Raw genomic sequence first — 21,392 nt, forward strand, 5'->3', positions numbered from 1 at the left:
TCAGAAGCACCATCCTTGACACTGTAACAATACAACTGACTATTAAGAAACTTGCGTTAAACAAGATGGCTGCCTGATGCATTTTTGAAAACAGAAATCTTCTTCTGTGGAACCGTTGAAGTTGTTGATTTTAAACTTGGCACATTGAGAATTAAACACGTTTAGACGGGTACTGATACTGGGGCTTGGGAGCCGAAAAACTGCCTGGCAGTTCTAGTTGTTTTTATTTTCAGTTTTTATAACTAATTAATCTAACCCAATTTTAATTATTTGTGCTCCTAATAAAAACACATACAAGACTACTCTTGTCTAGGTTTTGTATATTTTAACATATGTGGTGGATCGCCACTACGTTCGTTTATTTTTGTCCTTCTTTGTTCATCCTGCTATCAAATATGTTGATTCGCCTCACCTGGATCTTTTTCAAAGCTGGGATCCCATGCAGCAGGGGGAACAGACTGTAGAGAGAATGAGAAGTTGTCCGGGCGGTGGCACTGGTGTTGTGTGTATGTGTCATGTCGCAAGCACTAGCGTTGTGTAACTTTCTTAAACAAAAAATCCTATGGCTGTTATATTTTTGCGAGTGTAAGACTATAAACCTGCCTTTGTGAGATCTACAAGTAACAGTAAAAGTTAACTATTTTCAGAATTATGACAGGACATGAGTAAAACAATTTAGATATATGTTTAGTAATTAGTTACAGCCATAGCTGGCTGTTGGGAGTAAATCCCTAAAGGAAGCGACTAGTGAAACGTACTGTTCAAAACTAAGCAAATTTACATTTACTGTGGCTGGCTACTCTTAAAGTGGCACACAGGCTTGGTATAACGTGTAATCCCCAACAGCCTGGTGTTCTGTAGATTAGAGGGTTGTTTGAGTTTATTTTAGTTTCCATTTTTGTAAGAAATGTCCCTGATTTTAGCCTATTTTATATGTTGTACTTAGTGCAAATGTTTTTAGTGATAATACACTGTGAAAGACCTGACTTGAATTGTAATTGCTATAAATACATATTTACAACTGACTTGGTGTTTAAATACACCTGTACTGCTTTAGCGGGGGATAGCTCACCCAGTAAATTAATTGGTTTGCCTTTTTGGTAAAACTGTTTATATAACTGTACTGCTTTGTGTGTGCTGAAATGAGATAATATTGGCAAGGTTTGAACTTTGCACATTTGTGGTTTTGTTGGTTTATGTACATGTAGGTTTGATACATTTTGATTTGTCATTTTATTATGACCTTTGTTTTATTTTATATTTATTAGTATAAGTAATATTTGCACTTTTGTTAGTTTCTCATGTTTTCTGTACTATCCAGTACAGCACATTTCCACACTGCTGCATTTCTTTTTTTTAGTAGCTGCCAATTTTTTTATTTTATTTATTTTTTATTATCATTTTCTCCCAATTTAGAATAGCCAATTATTTTTAGGCTCAGCTCACCGCTACCACCCCTACGCTAACTTGGGAGGGCGAAGACGAACACACGCTGTCCTCTGAAGCATGTGCCATCAGCCAACCATTTCACACTGCATACCCACCATGAAGCCATCTCAGAGCTACAATGTCAAAGGACAATGCAGCTCCGGGCAGCTTACAGGCAAGCCAGCAGACTACAGGAGTCGCTGGTGCGCGGTGAGCTGAGGACACCCTGACCGACCTAAGCAACCTCCCCCCCCCCACGGGTGACGCTCGGCCCATTGTGCGGCACCCCCTGGGAGCTCCCGTCCAGGCTGTAGGGTGCATCCTGCACTCCACACAGAGCGCCTTTAGCAGATGCACTCCCGGAGGCCCCCCATTGCTGTATTTGTTGAAGCTACTGATGACTGTTTGTAGTAATTAGCTGATTTTATATTAACTTTATTATCCTACTTGGATTGACCCACCTATTTTTAGTGTTTATGTCCATAAAAAAAAACATTTTAGGATTTTTTATTCTTGTCTGTGTGCCTTTCCTTCTCTGATTGCATCCCAGTTATGTACCACTGCCCTATAAAAAGATCCTGTGAGACACTTTAAATTATAAGGAGCTGAATTGGATGTGTTAATCAAAATTATTCAAATGCTGAGGGGGCAATTCCCTCAGTGGCATAGTCGGACTACTGATTTTGATCCTGTGCCATTTACTGTAGGCGCTTTCTTTTGTCTCAGCTCCCGAGGAGGCATTACACATATACTGTGTCTGAGCTTGTATTTTTGTGATAGAAACAGCAGGCAATCACATCATGATTGAAACTTGGATACCTGTCCTTTGCTTTCCTAATTAAGTCAGCTATATTTTTTACAATTGTTCCTACATTATAATAATAATTATTATGATTATTACATTTCCCCAGTTTCAATATTTTATTTTGACTAGTTTTGTTTGTCAGCTAGTTGCCAATTTCATGCAAACCAAAAAGGCCACTACTAGGATTGTACTGGCACAGATAATGCCTAGTGGATACAAAAACATGTATTATTGGAGCAGATCAGAACCATTCATTGTAAAGATCAACAAAAAAATAAGGTAAGTGTGAATATGTTTATTTTTCAAAGTAATTTAGAGCTTCAGGTAGTATGTGCTACCTAGCAGGGAACAATGCTTTGTCTAGAGACATTCATTCATTATTTATTTATTTATTTATTTATCTATTTATCTAGTTATTAGCAGACATCCTTACCAGGGCAACTTACAATTGTTACAAAATATCACAGTACAAAGTATCACATTACAGAATATCACATTGTAAAGCATTACATTTCAGAATGTCACATTACAGATAAGAGCAGTTATAAGCAGGGGTCTACTTAAATCGCAGTAAATTTGCATATGGAATAAAATTAGGATTACATAAACCTAAGGAAACAATATCTCACAGCACTATAAAAGTGGTATTTGCTTCCTTACTAAAACAGAATGCTGTCATTTGTTAAAGGCAAGCATGCAACATGCGCCATATTCCCAGTTTGTTTTCTGAAAGCTGTTTATTTTATGTTCTGTTCAGCAGCCTCTGTAGTAGCCTTTTGCTTAATGTGTGATTCTGAAGCTAAATAACAATCGATCTTATTTTCTCCAGACACATTACAAGATATGCAACAATTACTTCCATCTGCATGTACAGATTCTTTGGGAACACGATCATCAGCCGAAATATACTTTGCTTTTTTTGCTTTGTCATTCATTTCTGGTATTTTACCTCTAATGCTGAAAACTAGATTTTTAGCAACCTAAATCAAAACAATGCAGCACTGACTTTGTACCACCTCATACTGTACAGTACAGGTCACAGAAAAGCTAGTACAGACGCACTGATAGGCTGATTAAAACACAGTTGTCGTTTGAACAGTAAACAAGAATGTTACTGCTTTGGAATATTCTTTTGGGCTGCATAACTTTCAGACATGCAGAATAATTTAATTTGAAAACCTCAAACCGCCAAAATGTTCTACCGTTAAGAGCAGTAGAAGAATACGACAGTTCAGTGCAAGTACAAGCTAATGCAAATATTGCAAGTACTGAAACAATTGGGTGCCATATAGTCCAGTATAGTCAAGAGTTGTGAGGTTTACAGATGCTGTCTGAACAAGTGTGTCTTTAGGAGTTGCCAGGAGGTGGACAGGGACTGAACAATCCTGATATCTGTGGCTAGGTCATCCCACCACTGAGGGGCAAAGGTGGAGAAGGAGCGGGCTCTGCAAGCGGGGTAGTGGAGGGGGGTACAGTTAATCTGCTAGTGGTGGAGGAGCGGAGGGGGTGAGGGGAGATGTAGGGAGAAAAGGAAGTTTGATTTAGAGAGGTTGAGTTTGAGATGATGTGAGTGCATAGGAGGAGATGGCCAAGAGGCAGGCAGAGATACGGGAGGAAATGTCAGTCAGAGGGGTGGAAGGAGAGGAAGATCTGGGCATTATCAGCATAGAAATGACATGAGAAGACATAGGAGGAGATGAGGGGACCCAGGGAGCAGGTGTAGTGAGAAAACAAAAAAGGTCCCAGGACTGAGCCTTGGAGGACATCTGTCGAAATTGAGCAAGAGGCAGGGTGAGCCACGCTAGGACACCCGGAACGTGCGATCGGAGAAGTAGGAGGAGAACCAGGCAAGAGCGGTGCTGGAGAGTCCCAGGTCAGTGAGGGAGGACAGGAGAAGCGAGCATATGGTGTTGTTATGGTATATACTTTTATATCTGCTTCAGCCACGTTGCCTTCTTTTCACAAGCGCACTTCTGCAAACTTGCTCGCATAGAGTTCCAGGACAGGCTGCAGCAGGCCCTCCTCTCAGCAGCGCAGTAACCAGGAGACGCACCCAAACTCATCCTACAGCTGCATAACAACATTTTGAGGACATGAAGTCCCTCATTCACCTCATCGCCGCCTCAATTACCTCAATTAATACGTGGCTCATCGATATGGACAAACAGGATGCTCCTCCATCACTTCAAGGCAGTATTTACCTTCTCTTCGGGTTCAGCACTTCTGGTCCCCACAGCTGACGTACCGACCTACAACTGGGCGTCAGCTGCCCTCAATGGTCCACAGTAAGTACTTGTAGTCAGAAATCAAGTCCAGCCACCACCTATGGATTCTACTTTTGATATTTGTGCAACATTTATGGCTAGATTCTCAAAGCTATTTTCCAAGCTCATTTCATTTGATTTTCAAGTACTTTTTAAATCATTCGATATTTGCATTATTCCCAAGGCAGAAAATTCACATTGCGCCTTCCCGCTCTCACCTCAACTGCAAAAACCTCGATTCTCACGTAAAAATATCTTTCAGAAGCAAGTCCACTCCTCCATTCATTCTCTTCCTACAGGCATCTTAGCAGCTCACCAATCAATTGCTAGTATGCCCGGAGTGGGGGGCACCCTTCCCGCCAGGACTACCAGAGGGGTTTTTCCTCTCCACCCAGCAGAGGGATGCACATAACCCACCTTACTGACCATCTCTCTTTGTCCTTGTTTGTTCTTCCCTGTTTTTTGTTGTGCATTGGCACACTGTATTTTGTTTCTCTTCACATGTGCGGTCCTTGCTTTTTCTTGTTTCACCCACAGACTCTATTGTTTCTCTCTCACTGTACCAGTAGTCATCTACAATCCTTAAATACTAAAAAACCAAATACTAACAAACTCTATCTTTCTGATACCCCTGCATGCGCACTCCAGTGCCTGGCCTTGGAGGATTTGCCTCACCTCTTCGAGCGTGATTTAAAAAAACTATTGTTTACGTTTTAGGAGGCTGTAGGTCTGTACCTATTGTACCCATACAACAATTTTTTTTTTTTAACAGTACAGTTAGGGACATTAGACTACTCTTATTTCAGATCATTGGAAAAAAAAAAGAAAAATATGTCATGTATTGCATGGGCTTTACAAAAAGAGTCAGGTTTAAAAATGCAGTTTACTCTTTACTTTAGATCATCCATCCGAATGCATCTCACCAGATTTGATACACACTTACAACCTCGAATTCAGTTTGATACATTTCACCTGCTTTCCACAAAGAATGACACTTTCTAGAAAATATAAATCAATGAACAAAGCTGTTAAATGAGCAACACATTCATGTGAATGTTGAAAGTAGAAATCTGTAGCAAGTTTTAAATAACAAATAAACTAAAATAAAAGAGGATAGCATCTCGCTTTCATCTTGACAAATTGGTCAACACTACTCTGTAAGTCTAATGTTTTTACTTTGTCAGGTTAGCTCGCAATAACCAAAAAATCACTCAATCTCTCATCCCCAGTAGCTGTACGCAGGTATGTATTGACCCTTTTCATGCACGGAAAGAACCTTTCATTTTCTGAACTAATACCAACATTTGCATACAGTGTCAATATGTCAGAGAAAATATGTCCATTGATTTTAATGTATAATATTGCCTAATCATTTTTTTTCCAAATAACTGCTAATTTAAGCAATGTAACATTTGAAAACAGTAATTATAAAAGTACATTTCAACCAGAATGTGCCTAATACTGTAGTGTACCACCATAAATACAATATTTCTGCTGATCCACTGTGAAAAAGACAACAATATGTAGAGCATCTATGCAGTCCTCTACCGTTCTAAAAGTAGTGCAATGTGACGTCACAGTTTTTTGGGTGTTTAAATTATATTCTGCGAGAACAGCAATACCAAATACATTTATCTGTCCCCCGTTTTTGTTCCAGCCCCCCACCCACCCACGTTGGTGGGGCAACTCCCCCCCCCCCCCATAGCAAACTATGCACCTGATGTTTATTAAAACAGAACAAAATAGCATTATCCATTCAAAATGATTATACATCAAATGTGTTTAAATATTTAAATGCTTTCCCAAAAAACTATATTTTTTTTTAATGTTGACCTTGTAAATAAAGTAATAAAAACAAATGTTGTTGTTATAAAAGTTCTTATTTAAAACAGGTCTAGAAAAATGTTTCCATTTTAATGTATGTTGCCCCTGCAGTAATGCATTTACAGTTGATGTTATCTTCGATTTATAAATGTTAGAAAATCTACATTATTTCTTTATAATTGATATTAAGTTTCAGTTTAGTTTTGTTGATTATTTGAGACTGCCGCAGGGAGGTTGTTCGGGGCAAAGTCACGAACAGCAACTTAACAGCGACTGTGATCAACACTATTTGATTTTTGGGAGAGGGATGTCACGTGTTAAAACAGGAAATATACAGAGAACTTTTGATAATTAAAGAATGGAAAAATGAATGCTTTAGATTTGTAATGTGATGCACTAAAGCAAATTTCAGACTCCAAGTCCATCAAATATTTGTATTCCTAAAATGTGTGTGTTAGGTGTGGGGTGCATTGACATTTAATACCTTAAGCTTGGAGCTTTGTGGTCATGGTAAATATGTGAGTTTTTTTTCTTAGAATGAGAGTCCACCAGGTTCTGTGTCATTAGCAGGTATAGTATGATTATTTTCGTCTTGTGTGTGTGAATGCCTTGCATATTGTATTGGGAAAAATGAATATTTCATGTCCTTGAAATCAAATGGGACACAAGTGTTAATACCACTACAGTGTGTAATTGAAATTCCCTATGTTTATTGCAGTTATGTTCTTTGAATTATGTTTTTGTTTTAATTTTGTCTACAGTTGATACTTTGTTGACAGGAAATAGAACACATAACATCTGGTGCAAAGGGAATTTAGCTTCTGAATGTGTTCTTATAAGCATTGTGTTTATTGTTGTGACTAATATTGCTGGATAGCCTCCAGTTCTATTATACATTCAGACAGCATGCTGGTATACAAAAATAAAAAAAATAAATGCGTTAGAAGCTACTTGCTCTGGAAGTTGTTTTACTTCCCAAAAAATCAGTAAAAAAGAAAAAAAAAAAAGTACGACCCAGTCTTCTTTGAAAGCCCAAGACTGAATGACAGGGAAGGTTCGGGAGGATTTTTAAAAAACTCTTCAGAGGTTTGCAGCTAGTAAGCATGTTTGTAAGAGGAGACTTATCTCCCTTAACACCAAGCACTTTGGCTGATGTTCAAAAGTTAAACCAACAAACGAAAACCACAAAGTTAAACTGCTATATTCACAGAGATGGAGTCTCAAGACCTGGTCTCAGACTCGAGGACGATCTCGAGGCCACGTTTTAAGGTCTTGGTCTTGGTTGCGGTCTCAGACCGTCTGGTCTTGGACCTGGTCTCAATCTCGGCACGTCGGGTCTTGGTCTTGATAACAGGCAGCACGCAGATTGGTCTCATTCATAAACATTCTCAAGATTATTTTATTTCCTCGAAAATGACTAAATTTAACACATTGGACTTCGTGCTGCTACAAAGTCTCTCAGCCTCTCCCATGAAGCAAACTTTGTGCTTTGCTACATTTTTTGCTACCGTGTTTGAAACTCCACAGCGCTTTGAGATGCTTTGCATTTAGGCGCCATATAAAGTAAAAGTTGTTTATTACTAGGCTCCCAAGCCAAAGGCTGGGAAGCCTATTGTTATTGTTAAGATTTTTTTTTTTTTTTTTTTTTTTCTTCCCAAAACTTTAAACTGCTGCTGCTTTGAAGCTGTGTGACTGATCAGGTTCTGACTTGGCAGGTAACAAGCTGGATAGATTGGCTGTCTGATGCTGAAAAAATGTTAATGCTGCGTCCTTGCAATTGGTGTCGTTACACATTTTTAGATCAAACCTTTTGAATTCTTCTTGGGAATCGGTGAAATGATTGACCTGAAACTTGGCATACATCATCAGCATCTAAACCCGCATCAAGTTGGTGAAGCAGAAGTTGCTGTGATAAATTTTAATGTCAAAATGGCTGCCACAAATCTTATCGAAACGTGCCCCTAAAAACAAACTGCTGCTGTTTGAAAACTGTTTGTCCAACAAACTCCAAACTTGGTAGTTATCATCCCGGTACGTTTGGTCTCGGTCTTGGTCTTGGTACGTTTGGTCTTGGTCTTGGTCTCGTTCTCGGTACATTTGGTCTCAATCTTGGTCTTGGTCTTGGTACGTTTGTTCTCAGTCTTGGTCTTGGTCTCGTTACGTTTGGTCTTGGTCTCGGTACGTTTGGTCTCAGTCTTGGTCTCGGTCTCGGTACGTTTGGTCTTGGTCTTGGTCTTGGTCTCGGTATGTTTGGTCTTGGTCTCGGTACGTTTGGTCTTGGTCTTGTCTCGGTCTCGGTACGTTTGGTCTTGGTCTTGGTCGTTTGGTCTTTGTCTTGGTCGTTTGGGTCAGTCTTGGTCTTGGTCGGTCTTTGGTGGTCGTGGTTGGTCTTGGTCTCGGTACGTTTGGTCTTGGTCTCTCGGTCATTTGGTCTTGGTCTCTTGGTACGTTTGGTCTCATCAGTTCTTGGTCTTGGTCTTGGTTCGTTTGGTCTTGGTCTTGGTCTCTGGTACGTTTGGTCTTGGTCTTGGTCTCGGTTCATTTGGTCTTGGTCTTGGTCTTGGTCTCGGTGGTCTTGGTCTTGGTTTGGTCTTGGTCTCGGTCTTGGTCTTGGTCTCGGTACGTTTGGTCTTGGTCTTGGTCTTGGTCTCGGTACGTTTGGTCTCGGTCTTGGTCTTGGTCTCGGTACGTTTGGTCTTGGTCTCGGTATGTTTGGTCTTGGTCTTGGTCTCGGTTGGTCTTGGTCTTGGTCTTGGTCTTGGTCTTGGTCTCGGTCTTGGTTGTTTGGTCTCGGTCTTGGTCTTGGTCTTGGTCTTGGTCTCGGTATTGGTTTGGTCTTGGTCTTGGTCTTGGTCTCGGTACGTTTGGTCTCGGTCTTGGTCTTGGTCTCGGTACGTTTGGTCTTGGTCTTGGTCTTGGTATCTTGGTTTGGTCTTGGTACGTTTGGTCTTGGTCTTGGTCTCGGTACGTTTGGTCTCGGTCTTGGTCTTGGTCTCGGTACGTTTGGTCTTGGTCTTGGTCTCGGTACGTTTGGTCTCGGTCTTGGTCTCGGTACGTTTGGTCTTGGTCTTGGTCTCGGTACGTTTGGTCTCGGTCTTGGTCTTGGTCTAGGTACGTTTGGTCTTGGTCTTAGTCTTGGTCTCGCTACATTTGGTCTTGACTACATCATTGAATATTCATCAGGTTGTCACACTAAACACTTTAATAGCATTGAACATACTTGAATTACCTTGTGGTAATAATGCTCCTGTCAAACAGAAAAATGTAGGATTTTTAGAAAAATTTAGTTTTTTAGAGAACAAACAAGCATTAGATACCCTGTTAAAATGTAGCATTTACTAGACATGTCAAGGCATGTTAATTAGACATCATGATACATTTTATATCACTAACTTCATGGCACATTTCAGAACCTCAGTACATTGGATTTTGCTACAGGCAATGTTTTCACTGATGGCAGCAGTAGTTTATTTACAGTACCTGACATCCTTATACTTTTGCCTTTGTGAAGTTACCCTATGATTGAATGCTGCAGTTTTGACTAAATTACCTGAATTGTGAATGTGTGGGTGTAAGTTTTGCAAGATGCAGACACATGGGGTCAATTGCAGCGAACTTGCAGTGTTAGAACGGAGTTGCATACCAGCTAGTACGGTATTATCTCAGGATCATCCCCAGATATGTACTAACTCAATACCAATTGCAACGAAAAAAAAAGTGGAACAAAGTTGGGGACTAGCTGATCTCTAGCTTTAGTACGGTACTAAGGATTATGGTTTGTTTAGGTGTGCTTCCAAAAAGGAACTGAAGAGGGCCAGAGCTCAAAATCTGAGTTATTATTTTTAAAGGAATTCTCACAAAATCTAGGATTACAAAATCCGGATCACTTGATCCAGATTACATTTTGAAAAAAAGCTCCGATCCGCTGTAGGGCCGCGATCCCTTCGTTACGAGCGTACCAATATTCTTGTGTTGTGTCACCTACCAGTCCTCACCCCTGCTCCATGCATGCTACAGCCTACTAACATGTAGCATTGGCTACTAAAAGCATACTTTGACACAAGTCTACATATAGCCTGTTATATATAATTTTAAAATGTATTACTCATATATTAAATACTGCAATTCCGTTCCATATGGGTAATACATAATTATTATACATTTTTAAATATATTCTCAGTTATTTCACAGTATTTGTAATAAATAATCTCAACTGTAATTGTAATATTTTGCCACAAAAGTTGTCAATACATTTTGGGGGTTTTCACATTTGTTCAACTTAGTACGGTACTATAAATCGTTAGTCTATAGAAAGGCTTAGACTAACTTAATCTCGTACTTAATATCCTCTAGAGGGCAGCAGCAGTTATCTTGGGTTTGTTGCATTTGAGATCATATTCAGTACGCATCGGGACTGTCTTGAGCTGCCAAGTTCCTTGCTTTTTGGTATTAACTTGCGTACTAGTTTAGTACGTAGCTCCATACTATTACCACGGCGCTTTCAGTTCGTTGAAATTGACCCATGGGCTTTTAAGCAAACGGAAGCTGGAATCAAATAGTTTGATTTAGATTTATTATTATTATTATTATTATTATTATTATTATTATTATTATTATTATTGTTATGTTACTTTGCAATTTTTACAATTATTGATATTGCATACTTTCAGTTTTAATCGACATTGCGCTTTGAGATACTATTAGTGTGAAAGATTGGTGCGAAAGGTGCTATATAAATAAAATAAATTAAAATAAATTCAAATTGAAATAGTAAATTACCCTTTGAAGTTTTCAAAATACATTAGATATCACTTGAGGTTTGTCATCCACCATCTTCTCTGTGATGGCACCACCATTAGTTATTCAGTCACTTGTTAAAGTTAATAGGGCACAATGTGGTGTACAGCACAAAATATGTGTGAGATACAGCACTATGTAGAAACAAAACACGTGTGGCAATGTCATCACCACTCTACCGGGATTCACAAGAAACTTATAAATAAATAACCAATTTCATATGAGTGTGGACAGCTGTTTAATTAATATAAATACAATTCAAGAGGGATATAATTGTAGTGCCATTTTAAATATTAAGGGTTTAGAAGCAAAAAGTGTGATGAATATTGTTTGTAAATGTACAATACATTTTCAATTCTTAAACTAATTTGTATTGACACTTAATGTAAGTGTTACCTCATTTTCTGCCCAGCCCCACCTACACTCTCTGTCTGTTTAAATGTCAAGCTGGTGAGGGTGGCAGAGTTGAGATTGTCACATGGTTTGCATGTAATGAGGGAGGCTGTTCAGTCCCAACACTCAGGATACTCCAAACAAGCTCACAGCCATGTAAAGGCAGATGTACGGAAAAATGACTCATTGGAGCAACAAGACCCAGAACCACAGAATCATTGCAAACACCATAACATAGTAAGGGAAACGTAAACAGAAAGAAATTAAAATAAAATCTTATGCCACTTGCTCTTTAAAATAATGCATGTGTAATGAGGAAGCCTCAGAGATTCTGTCTTTCAGTGAAAAAAAAGAAGTATATTTTTTTCAGCTGGGATAACTCAAAGCCTCGTGACGTTTATTTGATAACTTTCTGGCTCCAACATACAGCAGTACAGCGCTACAAATCTATTTAAGACCCAACTGCCCTGACTAATTTGCTCACTTCACAGCTCTGTTGCTATAAATTCAGCTGGAATGACACTGATAAGGATAAAATGTTACTCATTCATTACATTTCCAAGTCTGTTAGCACAGGCCCAGGAGGAATTTATTTAAGAGGCATTCGCAGTGACTGGAGCCTTTCACATTTTTTAATTTGTCATAACATGTCACATCATATTTGGCAACTCCTTTCCATCAGGCGCATAAGGAGGATTGTCTGTCAATAGAATGTCAAGGAAGGCTGCAAACAAATGAACCCTGCCAAGCACTAGAGCAAATAACAACCTCCAAAGAGAATAGAAAAGTAACAAGGACAGAGTTAATGTCTTCTTCAATGTAACTCCTAGCAATTATTTGGAAAAACTTTTGAATAGAACTTTACAAGTTATTCAATAATGAATAATACCAACCTTGGGGAGGTTTACTAATCAGTCCCCACATTGAAACCTTAACTCTTCTGTTTTATTTGATTCCCATCTGCTTGGCATTTACTGTTCAACCTCCAAATATATGTTACACGACAAACCAACAATTTACGGCGTCTCCAGAAATTTTACTCAGTGTTTCCTAGTGTCCTCACAGCTAGTCAGGAAGGAGGGACATTGCCCAGCAGCAACCGGGAAATGTGTTTATTATTATTTTATAGTAGGTTTTATTTTTTAATGGGAAAAGGGTAAAGTTTTTCCGGTGTTTGTTGGCTATCCACTGAATTTTTTTTTTTTTTTGTATTTGGGGTGTTTTATCAGTTAAAACCAAAAATCAGAAGCCCTACTCAAAATATACACCATTTAACAGCAAATCATATAATAAAAAAGTGTCTGTTTTTACTTTATTGCATGGTATCATAAGAGCTTATTTAAGTGCACTGTAAAGATCAATATCATGCAGCGATATTCTTTTTTTCCAGTTCAAAGTAGTGATTGTTTCTTGTTTCATTGGTCATTACACTGAAAATGTATTCCCTTCCTTTTATGGTGGTCCGTTGAACCTGCTACCTATATATACACAAATGCTTGTGTAAAACTGGCAAATGGCCTCCCAGTGGTAGTTGCCAGCATGGACAGGTCAATGAAAAAGGCGAATGAAATGAGATGGACATGCAAATGTCACCTGTCATTCAGGAACACTGATATTAACTTTTCCTGCCTTATGGGCTCAATGCTGGCCACAGCCTTCACATCTGGTGTGCAGCCAGACAGCCCTTTTTTACTAGATTTTTCCAAATAGATTTTCATTAATGGTTTTGTGTTTGGAAGGATTGCCAGTGGCTTTCGATGAAGTTCTATACACAGTTACTCACTTTTCGCATTTAGGAATTGCTTTCACAAATATAAAGACAATTGCTGGGCAGGATGCAATGTGTGAACCTGGTCTGATTATATGCAGATTCTAGCAAGGACTGGATTTTCATTTCACAGCAATGCAGCTATTTGGATATATGCCCTGTAGAGAATTGTTTCAAGTAACAGATATTCCACTGAGGCTGTTAAAGGGATATTACTAATTTAAACATGATATAATTTTACCACATACCACACCTTATAAATGTTCACCACAGTAAAAGCATTATAAAGTGTCATAAAGAAAAGTGACAGCATGATAAAGCATAGATGAGCATTATAAAGTATCATTTAAAAAAATGGTAAACAATGGTAAGCTATGGTAAATACACAGTAAAATTGTGTGAAAAGCATGGGAAACCTGCAAAATTACTGTGAAAATGCATATTAGTAAACTTTTATAGGGGAAGGAGCAAAACAATGACAATGTAATGATTTCTATCTTAAAACAATACATCTAAACATGTAAAAAGCATTAAAAAAAACAAAAAAAACCTGCTATATTATAGAATTTCACCTGTGATTTTGTTGTTGTTTTAATCTATTTTATCACCACTTGGTGGCAATATAGGAGCACTGTTGAATAACTCCTTTTGCATAACTGTTGCTGGCAGTGTGAATTATGAAAGTAATGCAATGCGTTCCGCTCTCCAATTGTCTGATTTTCAGAAAAGCTAATTTTTTTTATTTGAGTTAAACAAGGTCTATTTGAAATCTATAAAAATGTTATTAAATAGGTTACTGAGAGTTTTATATTATGATTAGAGATAACAACACTATTTAAATTGCACATTTGCCATATATTATAATAAATTACAAGATTCAGTTATATAAGCACTTTAAAACCTAAACTATTTGCTACCAATACCATGGTGATAAAAAAAATAAATAGTGTCAATAAGGTTGTATAAGAATATTGTACACATTTAATCGTTTTAGACTACAGACAAAAACTTCATAAAAATAGCTTTTTTTGTTTTCCCTTATCTTTTTCTGGTGTTTACAAATTTTGTGGTTTTAATTGCAGTTTCCTCTAATATTGATTTTTATTCTATTCTGTATTTGCTCAGAAGCTCAGGAGCTGCTCTTTGGTTTTAGTTTCCTGCCCTAGACATATTGTATAATGGAGGCAAGATCTGCCAGTGTCTTATATTAGTAATTCCCACACAGCTGTGCATAGCAAGGATAACAACAGAACACTTGTATTAAAATGAGCTGTCTTCGTGATGGGGCAGGCTGTAACTTCTATAAACACACTATGTTTGATCCAGCCTATGTAATTTACAATATGTCCGGTAATTTACAATACATACTACAATGGTAAGGGGGCAGTAAAAAAATAAGGAATAAAATGCAATTTGCAAGTGGTTACTCTTTAACTCCCTTTTATTGACTCAGAGACTGATCTGTGGCACAGTTATCACGCAGTCCCAAGAACGGCATGTTGTGAAGAACGTGACTTTTACCCCAGCTTCCTTTGTTTAATCAGCATGTATAATCTACTGCAAAGTACATTTCTCCAGATGCACAAATGAGCTGATACAGGTAAGATTTAGAGGTTGCTCTGAATTCCTGCAATTAGCAATTCATGTAAAAAAAAAAAAAAAAAAAAACATAACCCTTCTATAATTTTTTAAAAAAGGCCACATTTGTGTTGTAACTGGAATAAAATGCATCAGCAAGTTATCATCTAAAAGTTAAAAGCTGTAATTAAAATGAAAATGGCACCTAATCTGACTGTCATGAGCCCATTCATCATTTATACATTAACAAGGATTCTTATCCTATTTGTGTTGTCACTTGGTACACACCAGCATGCAGGCATGTGCATAGAAATTATTGCAATCTTATATATCCACAACCATATAACTGATAAGGATGTCTATAAAATTTAAATGACTGGACTTTTTTGGGGGGGGGGGGGGGGGGGGGGGGTTATTCATGTCTGATCTAGAATTGTTTTTCTAAACCTTTAATGAAGAACATGTATTTGCAAATAAGAATCTTAAATTTTGCATCTTACACTTTTTTTTTGTTTGTTTGTTTTACAGAGAAGCTCCCCTCAGAGTTGAGAATCATAAAAATTGTAAAGTGGAGTTGGGTGGTATGAGAGGTTGATTAGAGTTTTTTACACAGGATTTTAAGACTTTGTTTCTGTTACTAATTCACTACAACCCCCATTTCTTACCCTCATTAAAAAAGTTATTACCTCCTGGTAGAAACCAATAATGTAATTTTTGAAAACCCTCCAATCAGCCTAGTTAAAATAGTTGTTCAAAACGATACACATTAAGTTGCTATGCAACAAAATAGCTGTAGTGTAAGGAGCCTCTGTTTTGCAGTTATTTGTGAAAAAGGCTGATGAGAAAACTGTTCAGATAAATAAAATTGATTTACAAATAATTTTACATGTGACCAATATACATTATATAAACCAGTCACAAGATGCTTGATACTGTTAAATACTAATAAGATATTTTATAGCAATAACCTCTCTTTGGTTCCATCTGAAACTTTCTTAGGTCCATCTTCTTCCTGAAATAGAATTCAGAAACGTTCTCTGTTTGCTGAAAATACAACTGGTGGGTTTAGTATTTTTATAATGTGGTTGTGTTTCCGTCATTATGTTTGTGGTTGTATTTTTGTTGCACTTGAATAGATAGGTGAGATGGGAAAATTTGACTGCTTTTACTAGTGATTATCACTTTTATGGTTTTGTGACTAAATATAGCTTTTAAAAAGTGTAGCAGCTCCCAACCAGTTTCAATAATTGATTTAGAATTCCACTAAATCAGTATTTCAGATGTGTAAAGGATAAGTGTCATGAAACACATTTTCACCTATCATTTATTCCTTATAATAATAGCTACAGTTGAAAATGTAGTAATGGCTTTCTGCATAAGGTATTAATCATGTAAGAGATTATTGATTAATACGTTTTTCATTATGTTTAGATTGTGTTTCAATGTGCTTTTATAGTTAAGTTGTTTCTTTTTTTTTACATTTAGTATTTGTCAATTATTTTTGTTATTTTCTCCCAATTTGAAATGCCCAATTATTATTTTGACTCAGCTCACCGCTACCATCCCTGCGCTGAGTCAGGAGGTTACAGACGAACACACGCTGTCCTCTGAGGCGTGTGCCGTCATCTGACCGCTTCTTTACACGCTGCGGATTGATCATCCAGCCACCCAGGAGCTACAGCATCGGAGGACAACGCAGCTCCCGGCCAGCTAACAGGCAAGCCCGTAGGAGCCCGGCCAGACTACAGGGGTCGCTGGTGCGCGGTGAGCCGAGGACACCCTGGTCGACCATTGACGCTCAGCCAATCGAGCACCGCCTCCTGGGAACTCCCATCCACGGTTGGCTGTGGAATTGTCCAGACTCGAACCGCCGACGTCCAGGCTATAGGGTGCATCCGCCACTCATGTTGCTTTAGTATGCTTTTATATTAAGTTTCTTTGCAGTATTGTGTAAGCTTTGTGGACAGAGCACAACCCTTCCTTTCCCCCGCAGAGGGAGTGTGCAATGATAGAGTGGAAACCCCCTATCATTGGACAGAAGTAAGACAAATGGGAGGAGAATCACCAGTTGCTTACAAAGGTATAAATATCAATTCTTGTAAAAGTTTGTTAGTCTTTTCATCTCTTTTAAACTGACTCCGTGGATATCTGTGTTTTCCAATGCAGGCATATGCACTGAGCTGTACTGAGGCCTGGTCAAAACTCAATTTGTAACTCGTGCTTGTATGATTGTACTGGAGGTATACTTTTTTTTCTATAAAGTGTTTTTGAATCAAAAAACATTTATCAGCTTATTTTTCCACTACAAAAGCTGAATTAAATATATTCCTCTTTTCACTTCATAAAACTGAGAAACACATTTCTTTCCAACACGGCAAAATTTTGATGACATGTAATGTAGTAAATGTTGGTGGCCATCTAGAATCTCCTTAGCTCACCTCTGCTTGTGTCATTTGAAAGCTCATAATCTGTTTATATGTAATTCTGATTAGTTTGGGTCCCACTATCAATAACAGGTTTCTTCATGAAATAAAACCTCCACACCACAGCCACATATTATTCTTCAGAAAGGACACAACCGCAGGAGCTTCCTGATAAAATATGTGTTGTTTACATTTTGTTGTTTGTCGTACATGTTCAATGTCTGGCCCTCAGTCCCATTCGTTGGCCCTCATTAGGTCTCCTCTTTAACACTGTCAGAATGTGTGAAGATTCCAATACAATGTGTGGACAATGAATAAAAAAAATGCCACCAAGCTGCTCCATAGCCACCATGACGCCGGCCAAAAAAAATTATGTTCTGGAAGCTGAATGAAATGGCTGCTTATTAATGCTGACCTCATGATGTGGATTAAATTAGATGGAATGAAATGGAGGATAGTAATTGCCAGTAGGCAGGACAAGTGGCAAATCATGTGTATAATAATGCCAAGTCTTTTAGGGACACTGTAAAAAAAAAAAAAAAAAAAAAAAAATTCCAACATGATAGTGACCAGCCCAAACTTTCACACTGTTAAAGAACTCCAAGTGGCTGGTATATGTTTTTGCTTTAATATTAACACCCGCACAGTATCAATCAATCTAGCCATACATAAATTACACAGATTAATTACAATTACACTTGTTAATCTGGCATCAACTGGCTGCTAAAATAGCTTTTTTTTTTTTTTTTTTACCTGGTTATTTTTGGTTATCTACACTATGCCTTCCTGGGAATGCAAGTTTCCGCTTTATTTGCAAAGGTTTTACTCTTTTATGCTCTTTTAGTCCAGGAGCTGTGATCAAACTTCTTTGACTGCCAACCTGGGAGCTTCTCATTTTGGAGTGTCTTTACCAGTGAGATGCTTTTGCAATACTGACAGTGAAAATTAGGCTCTGCCTTGTAGATATATATATTGTTTTTTTTTTTTTTTGGTTTGTTTATAAATGTCTCCAGACAGGTGCAGCCATTTCCAGAAGTAATAATACAAATATAATAATTATAAAATAATAAATTAAAGAAGTTTGCTTTATTCCTGCACACAAATCTACATAGATAAATGCCACGGGTCACAGTGACCTATAACTTCTTATTTGTACACATGACCTGTTCTAAAAAAAATAAACATCTCAAAGGTTCTGTTTTCTGTGTATAAGTTCATGACCCCAACTTAGGAAAAGTCAAAAAATATTATACAGAAAATGAAGCTAATTGGAAGCTAGAGCTGGGTCAAATAGACCCGAAACCTAATAGGAGAGTTAAGTACTAACTGCTTTAGCAGTGTGTCACAGCTTATTTTAATAATTCAAAGATAGTAATCTCTATAGAGCCTCAGAAGAAAAGACTCTACTATGTATGTGTCAGTGCAATTTGTTTTATTTTTGCTTGAAAAATGCAACTAATTCATGAACTTTAACTTTTTTATGTTTTTGTATTAATCCTAGCAATTAAACCTGTAAGAACAATGTGGCTATAATTTAGTGTAATTCAACAGGATTAATCAAGGCTTGGTAGTACATGTTTAAAATATATTTGGTGTAAACTGCTGAGGTCTATAAAGGTCCCTCTGTAAATTAAATAATGCTCAGACTTGGTTTTATTGTTTCTCAAAGATTTATACTGTGACCGGAATTTCATATTATCACAACATGTCCACCAAAAAACATTTTGTTCTAAGCACCTGCCAAACTGAGGGTCTACTATATTTTGACTCAAACTGATGTTTAACAGGGACATGCAACTTTTACGTATCACATTTTAGATGGTAAGGATGCCGTTTGCATAATAAATTAGCAGCCATTTGAGGGACAGTGAAAACTATGTGATTCTGATTTTCTTTATGTTACATGTTAATGGATAAAGCTTAGCCCTGATACTCTAACCTTTTCAGAATTGTATTTTTCATATAAGGGTTTCCCATCTTAATTTAAACTAGTTCCTATATTATGACAGAAAATGCCCTTAGATAACTGAAGAGAAATAGCTTTTGAGACATATGTGAATTTTAAGAGCTAACCTCATTAAATCATGGAATGGAAACACTTACTGTATACATAGTGTTAAGAAAATATTAATGTTTGCAGATTAATTAAAGCTGATGCCCACAGGTGACATGTTGAGTGAGGTAACATCTCAACAAATTAGTTTAGTTTGTTTGAAATGGTCACTGATCTTCCAGCTGATGTTAATGCAACGAGACAGCTCCAAGCAGATTTTCAATTCTCAAGAATTAAGGATTCTAAAGAAAAGATGTTCTGTTTTTAATAACAGAAGACTAAACTGTGGGCAAAATGATTTGTTGTATTTAAATGTATTGTTTAGTGTTTATTTAAGAACGGATGATGGTATTATTATTATTTTATTAGCAGATTGGCTGTCGACCACGCAGATATTAAATTCTTGTGAATGTGGCCATCTCCAGATTGATTCATTTATTGCTAATCTGGAGATGGTTAAGTGTATAAAAACTGGCAGCTTTTGCTGAACGAGGAGGGTGTTTGGAAGGAGAAGTAAAATGAAAGTTAAAAGAAAGTAAACAATTGCTACACTTGCTGGGTTAAGACCAGCACAGTACATGTTTTGGGTGGATGAATTATTTTGTGTTCGTGATTTGTTTTGTTAAAACTTTATAAATTGCTCTGTGACCATTGTTTTTGTCAATCCTTTTGATTTATTTTTGGATTTATAATGAACATGTGCTCCAGCTCTTCAACCCGCAGTACTGTCTCTGTCTGGTCTGGGTACGTCACCACACAGCCGTCCTGTCACAGCAGGGTATTGGGACATCCCATGTAGTTGTTACTTTTCTAAAGACTAAAAACTTCTAATAAAGATAGCTGGACAATGCAATGCACTATACTAAGCAGCTTGACAATTTCTGGAGTGGTGCAACAGCATAGCCTACCCAAGCAATGTAGCAATCTGTTTGTACGAGTTTTATAGGCAAAGTGCAACTCTAATGAAGGGGGGCATCGATCATGGGGTACATAGAAAACCAAGTTGGTAAATAAGATATCAGTATTATAAGTAGAGACAGATTAGATTCCTGTACATAGGTGGGTCAGCCATACCATTGAATAACAATCCCTTCACATTTAAGGGAGGTTTATAACACTTCTTTGAGATCAGCTTACCTGACTGATTCTGTCAGCAAGTAACCTTCGAAGCATTGTGCTTGCTGAGTCTCAGCTGGCAGCACCCATCACCGCGCAGACGGAGTTACAGGATTAAACAGCAATCTTGGGCCCTGTGGTGATAAGCAGAATTTAACAGAATGTACAAACTAGAATAAGATTGTGAGGGAGCTTAGCTGGGATCTAGTGCAGAAATGAAACACAAGGGTCAAGAATGTGCACAACTTGGATATTATATTATTTATTTATTCCAACAGGGAAAATCATCTAAAAGCAAAAACGCTTTTTTTTTTTTTTTTTTTACAGTTACAGATCATATCCCATACTAGCTTCAACATGTTTTCATAACTGGTATCAGTCATGAAGAACAAAGAAAACATTTGACCAAAAGACAATAGACATTTGTACACTTAAAATATGAGTAATTTTCAGTTGGTCATTTTATATGTGTGTGTGTGTGTGTGTGTGTGCGTGTGTAGTTGTGACAGTACAGCATCATTGGCCATGCTGTTAGGACCAGGAAGGGAGACTCAGACACAGAAGTTGCAGTGAAGCGCTAATGTGCATGTTTAATACAAAATAAAACACAGGAACAAACACTAACAAAACATAACAAAATAATAGGTGCAAGAGCCAAACAAAAGGTTTACAAAAACACTCACGAATCGAAACACGATGACAGCATGGAACACCTTCACCTTCACCTTTACCTGCCACACTGCCAAAGTAATATAAGTAACATTTATCACATATTTCTGAAAATCTGGAATTTGTGAAGAAGTGACTAATAACCTTTGAAGATTCATTTCAAATTTAAAACCATAGACTCAAAACTAATTTAGAGTGAATAACATAAAATGAAAAGGATCCTGTGATGGAGTAAGCCCTTAACATATGATCATTTATATTTTTGTTTTATTAT

General features: G+C 37.5%; 1 long non-coding RNA gene across 1 annotated transcript; it reads left to right on the forward strand.

Moving 5' to 3' along the window:
• The first annotated feature begins 13,704 nt into the window (after window positions 1-13,704).
• On the forward strand, window positions 13,705-16,519 carry LOC121314759. The gene is made up of 3 exons (XR_005950148.1): window positions 13,705-14,879; window positions 15,386-15,916; window positions 16,407-16,519. It is a non-coding gene; the product is annotated as an uncharacterized LOC121314759 (long non-coding RNA).
• The last annotated feature ends 4,873 nt before the right edge of the window (window positions 16,520-21,392 follow it).

Source organism: Polyodon spathula, chromosome 4 (genome assembly GCF_017654505.1).
Source record: "Polyodon spathula isolate WHYD16114869_AA chromosome 4, ASM1765450v1, whole genome shotgun sequence".
Taxonomy (NCBI): Eukaryota; Metazoa; Chordata; class Actinopteri; order Acipenseriformes; family Polyodontidae; genus Polyodon; species Polyodon spathula.